This window comes from Macaca nemestrina, chromosome 8 (assembly GCF_043159975.1).
Source record: "Macaca nemestrina isolate mMacNem1 chromosome 8, mMacNem.hap1, whole genome shotgun sequence".
Classification (NCBI taxonomy): Eukaryota; Metazoa; Chordata; class Mammalia; order Primates; family Cercopithecidae; genus Macaca; species Macaca nemestrina.
Window position 1 is genome coordinate 30,081,873 of NC_092132.1, and position 8,874 is coordinate 30,090,746.

Genomic DNA, 8,874 nt, shown 5'->3' on the forward strand with positions numbered 1-8,874 from the left:
TTAATCCAATTTCAAGGTTTAAAATATCTGTGGACAGTATAGGAGATTAAAATTTGAATGTAAATGCAGATAAGATCTGTTATTTCTGGGACATCCCTACCTTCAAAATGCAGTCCACTTGGCTGGGCTTTTTGTTCGGCTTCCCACCTTGTACATGCCAGGCTTTAATTTCTGTCTCCTCTTGTGAAGCTGATCAAAACAAATATTGTAATCTCCCTGGATCCACAAATCTTTTTAGGACAAAAGTGATTCCAAAACAGCTTTCTTCCTTCAGTCCTCAGTTTTCCTTCCCTTCGGACCTTAGCAATTCTTTATTGTCTTCTTACCTCTTTGATCCTTTTAAGTGTAAGTATGTATGTATGTATATATTTATGCTTTATCTGGTTCTTTAAACTCTTGAGATCAGGAATGCACTTATAGGCAAAGACACCAGGAACAGAGAACAGGAATTTTCAGGTTTCTGTAAATTTCTTTGACAGTATGAGCCTGTGCCAAGGCTGATATTCAACTGGTTAGGAAGAGTTATTTATAGACAGAATCCATTTTCATTGGTTGTTGCTATAGTTGCCATCATTCTTATTAAGTATTACCCATATTGAAAAGATTCTTAAATATGTTCAATATTACCCCTTTTCTCTACTTAAAAAAAACCTGTAGTTCCCATACTATAAAGTTATCAAGGTAAATATATTAGGTAAGAAAGGAAGAAAATCATTAAAATCTTTGCTATGTCAAATTTCTGTCTATGCCTAAGGCTACATAAGGGATGTTAACTGCACTGTAACCACAAACAATGCAATAATTGCTATACTTAAATCTCTTTCGCAGAAAGCACTATGGGGATTTTCATATAGCCTCTGGGATTCTACCGATGTCTATACAAATTAGTAGTCAGCTTTTTGTAAAGCATGATTTGGACTCTGCTAACAGCAACTTCTCAACATACGCATTTTAAGTTTTTCTTAATCTTGTTGCACTACTTATTCATTAACAATAGAATAATAGAGCAAGTCCTGCTGGGACTTCATGAGCCCTAGGAAAAATAATTCCCAACCTTATGTGTTCATATATATATATGTGTGTGTGTGTGTGTGTGTGTGTGTGTGTGTGTATATATGGTTTAATTACTCTGTGGCACTGTGAATAGTTTCTTAAAGAGAACATGCACAAACATTTTTAAAAAGAAAAATCTGAAAAAAATATGAATGTGTGATTAATCATATTAAAAGTTCCTACTTGCAAGAGAAATGTAGCGGGAGAATAATAGTACACCTGTTGTCCTAAAAGGAACATAACTTCTTACTTAAGTTTTGACCGTATACGTGTAGGAATGTCTTTACAGGGGAGGATTGTGAGATGTCATAAATGCAGAAAATCTGCTTTAATTCAGTAAATGATGGCTATAACATTATTTGCACATGTTTAGAATTAAATTTCAGAGTTACTGAAATAGTAATTGCAATGCTAGCAACTAAAATAGTGAGTGAAATAGTAATTGCAAGTGCACACAAATGTGATATTTTTGATGGAAAAAATAGAACAATGGAAAAAAATACAAGGATAGCCGTGGAGTTATACATAATTTAAATGAAAATAAAATGCCATAGATAGATAAAGAAGTTTGATAGTTATATTTGCCATGTGTTGCTCTCAATAACATACTCTTAATATTAGTAATTTATCTACTTGGTGATCAACCTAATGCTTTTGGTATATGAACTACATTATGAAAAATAAAAGTTACTTCAGTTTTACTGGTTGGCCAAATGAGAACTTAGTTTGCTCTGCAAAATTAAATGTTCTGAAAATCTCAGAAATAGTAGGAACTAATTTGGTTTGTGTTTTTCAGATTGCTGGAAAATAATTTCTTTGGGTAATTTCTGTAATTAACACTGTGAACTAGGTTATTTTTTTTCTTTTTAAGTAACTAAAGTGTAAGCATATTAAGCTACTTGTTCAGGGTTTCACAGAAAAATTTTGGTGAAACTTGGATCAGAATATCCAGAATGAAAGAATTCCTAGAAGGGAAAAATCAAACAAGCCCTGCCAAACATACTACCTAACAAATCCAAGCACATACATACCTCTCCAGCAAAGGTCTATTCTGGGCATTTACTGTACAATTTGGAGGTTATAGTGGTTTATTAGGTAGAAAAAGCATACTTATAACAGAAAATAGAGGTGTTAAAATTGTAGGAACAGCTCAATCCTTCCAAAAATTAGTTTCAGATGATTCACTTTAAGATCCTAAAGCAAATGTTAATGTTTTCCCCTTTTATGATTATTTTAAACTACTAGATTCACAAATATTGCAATATAAGGTTATATTACCTACCTCCAACTTCTTTGTTTCTAAAAGGTTCTTTTTGCTTAGCTTTTTCAATATCTGGCAGGAGTTGTGAGTATTACATTTGTTAGTCATGCGTGGGACATTTAGATCCCAATGCAATAAACTTTTACCAAAATAGTACTTCAGAAGAGTCTTTGTATACCTAGCTTTTATTTTCTTTTACACGCTGAAATTTCCCTAAGATGGAAATATTAATAAATATTTATTAAACATAGTATGCCTATCATAATGTAAAAAGCTAACCCATTGTTTTAAGAGTGAGCGTTTTAATATAGCATGAAAGTAATCCCCAAGATAGCTTTAAGACATTAAAACAGAGCTGAGTTGAATGGTTCAATCTAATGTAAGTGGAAAATCTCAAGTTCTTTCAAATCCTTTCCCAGGGGAAGTCAGGGGGAAATGATGGCTATTAAAAACAAAATCAATGGTAGTACTTGTTTTTAGATCCCAGCTATTTGAAGATGAACCCTTATCCAAACCAAATCCATTACTACTATAATTTCAGACAAAATGTCTTTATGTTTTAGAATAATTGAATGAAGAGGAGGAATAATCCCACTGATACATATTTTGAGACTTTTTGGGAGGCCAAACATATATGACATAGACTATTGAAAGTTAAAAAAAAAAAAAAAAAAAAAAAAAAAAAAAAACAACAACAACAGAAGGAATGGTTTCTATAGGCATAAATAACGGTTAAAAACAAGATTTTACCTTAAAAAGGTTGGAGGTAGGATGAATCATGTCTCAACTTACTCAACATATTTCCTTGCCAGGCTGTGACAGTAACAGGGTGATTTTACACCCTTGTTGCTTTTGGTGGAAAGAATAACTTGAGATTGAGTTAAACTGGAAAAGCTTTTCCTACAGTGCATAAATCATGGACATCCTGACGTTCCATATGTAACACCATTAAACAGCCTCTGGAGCTATAAAATCTAAGTGTTTTCCTTAGGGCATAAAAGTGAAATTCCACTTCAGCAGTTGCATTGGTCAGAAAAAAATCACTGCTTCCTGCACTTTTTGCACTCTGACGCATTCTTATTGACACAGCCAAAAGGCCAATCCCAGATGATTTTAGAGCAAAGTGTACCTTTAAATTTTATTTTGATTTGAATATTTTCAATGGGTCTCATAGCTAAAAACCTTAGAAATGTTTTTGTGTTGAGCACATGTAGAGCAGAAAGTTGCACAAATCCAGGGAAAACATTCACAAAGAATAAAGTGTGAATGGCACACCCTCGAAAATAGCATATAATCTCTGTAAATGCTTTGCCAGGTCACATGAATGTATTATTGATATCAATTGCATCTGGAAGTTAAGAGGAAGGACTCCGGAGCCAGATACCTTGATTAAAATTCTTACTCTGCCATTTGCTAACTTAAATTTTTAGTGCCTCAGTTTTTTTTACCTGTGCACCAAGATAGTAACTGTTCATGGGGTTATTATGTGAATTAAATTATATAAATTCAAGTTTTCTCAGTTTTCTGTTCTCAAAGAGCTACACCACTAAATTTAGTGTCTTAAAACAACAGTAGTTTATTATTTCTTACAATCCTGTGTTTGAGTTGGTTTCAGCTAGGCAGCTCTTCTGCTATGGCTGGAATATCCAAGATGGCTTTGCCACTCACATGTCTGGAGTGTCAGCAAGGATTGCTAGGGGCTAACTGAGCTGAGCCTCTCTCTGTGTGTGTATCTGTCTCTCTCTCTCTCTCTATGTGGCTTCTTCACATAGTTAGCTTGAGCTTTCTTACAGCGTAATGGTCTCATGGTAGTTGGACTTCGTACCTGGCATCTGGTTTTTAAGAGGGGAAAGCTGGCCGGGCACAGTGGGTCATGTCATGTCTGTAATCCCAGCACTTTGGGAGGCTGAGATGGGCAGATCACGAGGTCAGGAGATTGAGACCGTCCTGGCTAACACAGTGAAACCCCATCTCTACTAAAAATACAAAAAATTAGCTGGGCGTAGTGGTGGGTGCCTGTAGTTCCAGCTACTCCGGAGGCTGAGGCAGGAGAACGGTGTGAATCCGGGAGGCAGAGCTTGCAGTGGGCTGAGATCATGCCACTGCACTCCAGCTTGGGTGACAGAGCAAGACTCTGTCTCAAAAAAAAAAAAAAAAAAAAAAAAAAGAGGGGAAAGCTGCCACCCGAGGCTAGGCCTAGAACTGACATAGCTTCACTTCTGTTGTATTCTATAAACCAAAGCAAGTAACTAGACCAAGTTAAATTTAGGGAGAGGTGAAAAAATAGTCACCACTTGATTTGAGGAATAGTAAATTAATATAGAATAGGAAGGTACCATTGAAGGCCATCTGATATGGTTTGGCTGTGTAACCACCCAAATCTCGACTTGAATTGTATCTCCCAGAATTGAGGGACCCAGAGGAGGTAAGTGAATCATGGGGGCTGGTGTTCCTATGCTATTCTCATGGTAGTCAATAAGTCTCATGAAATCTGTTGGGTTTTTCGGGGTTTTCTGCTTTTGCTTCATCCTCACTTTCTCTTACTGCAACCTTGTAAAAAGTGCCTTTTACCTCCTGCCATGATACTGAGGCCTCCCTAGCCATGCAGAACTGTAAATCCAATTAAGCCTTTTTTTCTTCTCAGTCTTGGGTATGTCTTTATCAGCAGCATGAAAACATACTAATACAGCAAATTGGTACCTGGAGTGGGGTGTTGATGGAAAGATACTTAAAAATATGGAAGTGACTTTGGAACTGGGTAACAGGCACTGGTTGGAACAGTTTGGAGGGCCCAGAAGAAGACAGGAAAATGTGGGAAAGTTTGGAACTTCCTAGAGACTTGTTGAATGGCTTTGCCCCAAATGCCGATAGTGATATGGACAATAAGGTCCAGGCTGAGGTGGTCTCAGATGGAAATGAGGAACTTGTTGGGAACTGGAGTAATGGTGACTTTTGTTATATTTTAGCAAAGAGGCTGGCAACATCTTGTCCCCACCCTAGAGATTTGTGGAACTTTGAACTTGAGAAAACTGATTTAGGGTATCTGCCAGAAGAAATTTCTAAGCAGCAAAGCATTCAAGAGGTGACCTGGGTACCGTTAAAGGCATTCAGTTTTATAAGGGAAGCAGAGCATTAAAGTTTGGAAATTTCCTGCCTGACTATGCGAAAGAAAAGAAAAACCCATCTTCTGGGGAGAAATTCAAGTGGGCTGCAGAAATTTACATAAATAGCAAGATGTCTAATGTTCATCCCGAAGACCATGGGGAAAATGTCTCCAGACAGTGTCAGAGACCTTCATGGCAACCCCTCCCATTACAAGCCTGGAGGCCAAGGAGGAAAAAGCAGTTTCTTGGGGTAGCCATTTTTTTTCAAATATTTTCAATCCAAAGTTGGTTTAATCCACAGATGCAGAACCCACAGATGTGGAGGTCCAACTATATTATCAGTGTTACTGTTTTATTATCATTACCTGTGGTGACTTAGTAAAACTTTTTGGTTTTTTTGTACTATATGTATTACTGAGAGGCATGCAAAATCAGTAGTCACAAGTATTTTCCTCTTTTAGAAATGTCCAGGTTATAATTTTGGTGAAATCATGCTTGAACACCGTAAAATTTATAATTAATATATCAGTATTACAGTGCAAATATTAAATGATCAGATTTGGCTAGTGTAACTCTTGATATGACTTTTCTTCACCTCCCCTACCTCTGTAGCTCAAGAAAATATATCTCATATAGATACCTGTTTTCTTTCTTCCTTCTTTCTAGTCCTTTCCCCACTTAGCATCTAGAGAAATATTTTTTAAATTTAAGGAATATCACTTACAGTAATAGCCACACACACACAAAAATGAAGTATTTAGGAATACAGCTAACTAAGAGGGTTAAATATATATCTAAGGAGAACTACAAAACACTATTCAAAGAAATCAGAGATGACATAAATAAATGGAAAAACATTCCATGTTCACAGATTGCAAGAACTGATAAAGTAAAAAAGGCCATAGTGTGCAAAGCAATTTACAGATTCAATGCTATTCCTATCAAATGATCAATGTCATTATTCACAGAATTACTGGTACATACCCAAGAGAAAATAAATTATTCTACCAGAAAGACACATGCACTTGTACATTCATTGCTGCACTAGTCACAGTAGCAAAGACGGAATCAATGCAGGTGTCCATCAACGGAAGATTGGATAAAAAAATGTAGTACAAATATACTACAAAATACTACACAGCCATAAAAAAGAATGAAATCATGTTATTTGCAGCAACATAGATGGAGCTGGAGGCCATAATCCTAACAAAACTAATGCAGAAACAGCAAACCAAATACCACATGTCTCACCTGTAAGTGGGAGCTAAACACTGAGCACACATGGACAGAAATATGAGAACAATAGACACTGTGGACTAGCATAGGGTGGAGGAGGGGAGGTTTAAAAACTATATAGTGGGTACTGTGCTCACTACATGGGTAACAGGACCTGCACTCCAAACCTTACCATCCCATGATATTCTCATGTACCAGATCTGCACATGTAGCCCCATATCTAAAATATAAGTTGAAATAAAAAAGAAAAATGATTATTAGCTTTTGAAATCAATGCAAATGCTTCTTATAAAAAAACAAGAATATCATATATCAATCTTCTACTTCAAATATTCAGGATTTTCTTACTGCCTTTATAATCTAATACAGAATCTTCATTATAGCTTTTGAGAACCGAAAAGGGAATTAATTTTCCAACGTGTGGATCTTGGACATGTTCAGATCATACCAATGTCCTACTTCGTGTTCATGGTTTCATAGGATGTGTGTGTGTGTGTGTGTGTGTGTGTGTGTACATTTGTGTAGTTTTTATTAGCAGTATCATGGGTATTTTGAGAGTTAAAAAAAAAGATGGTGTGACACTGAATACTAAAGAGCGAAATGTAGAGTATAATACATATTAGGTAAAGCTTTACCAAAAAGATGGAATCCAAGAATAATGTCAGTAGAGTTAGATGCCAAATTCCTTCTTTTCCTGATTTAGAGCAAAAAGGTCAATTCTACCTTGTCAAAGAGGCTCTTAAGAAAACACGGCTTTGTATTTTCTATTATTGTTGATCACAATTGGAATCAAAACTTATCTTGCATTCAACATTTCTGAGTAAGTATGGCAGAGTACTAAGCCTTTATGGGACAGTTCTTGTGGCTTCATTCTCCTGTGAATAATCAATAGCTTCTGACTCTAGGTAATGTAAATTATTATGATAATGTCTGGACTTCGTTTTAGTACATTTTGAGAAGTTGTATGACATCACATTCTTCAATACCTCCCAAAAGAGCCATTTCCAGCCCAGCATGTGCCCCAGGTCCAGGCAGGGATGCATTTAATACTTTACCAGTACTGCTAGAGAGTGGATTTATACAGCTTGCTGTCACCTAGCTTTTTGGCAGAGTCCTATCCTCATCCCCAAAAGATATGTTGGGTGGCAGTAAACAATAATGAATAAACAGGCTTTCAACTAAACCCTTCAATGATGCATAGACTGCTGTGGGCTAATCCTACCTTAAATCAATATTGCATGGTTCTGTAAGGACTCAAAAAAACAAACAAACAAACAAACAAGAAAACAACAAAAAAACCCAGAAATAAAAATACCATGCTGATTTACATTGTCTTCCTTCTTTTCCACTTATGGCATTCATGACAGTGGCAATGTTCCAGAAAATTGCTTGCTGCTTTGATAACTCCTAAGTTAAGGAGGACAGAGGATTATGGGACTGTTTTAGAGAACAGTATTTTATATTTCTTTGGAGAAAAATGCATAGACTCTTTTAAAAGCCTGTTTTAGCATGTGTTAATGGCTGCACATCTGGGAATGTCAGTACCAGCTTTAGTAGGATTTCTTTCTATTCCTGTTCTGCCACATGGAAATGTGAGATCTGAAATATTATTTCATTAGCCTGCATACTTTCTCAGTTCTGTTTCTGAATAAGCATATTCTTAGCCTGTAAGAATAAGCATGTCTTTTCCATGGGGGAAAAATCATTAGGAATTTAGTATGCTGGAAATACTCAGTGAGGTCTACTTTCACAGGACATTTTGATAGTCCTCCGAATGGGAAATCTTTCAAGGTGTACATGGACTTTGCACTTTGACTAATAGGAGTTTACATAGCAGAGATGGAATGACTTTCACACTATGTAGAGACAACAACTTTATCCCTTTGGCAGACCAATTTCATTTCATATTCAAAACCAAGTTTCAATTATGAGAGTTAATGAAGGAGAAAGATGACGAATATAGGAAGAACATATTGAAGATTTTAAATTTCACATGTGTCAAAAACTTTGCATCAGGCAGTAGTTTCAATATCTTTACCTATTCAGTGTTGGCAAAATATATTAATTGATTTGATAAATATGTTTTTTGCCTTTCACACTCATTCCACGATTATTTTAAATATGAGTAAATGTCAACTAATTTCTAGAAATTTTTGTGCTCTCTATCTGATACATTTATAAGTGTTTAATATGTACTCACTTATTTCCTCTTCAAACAAC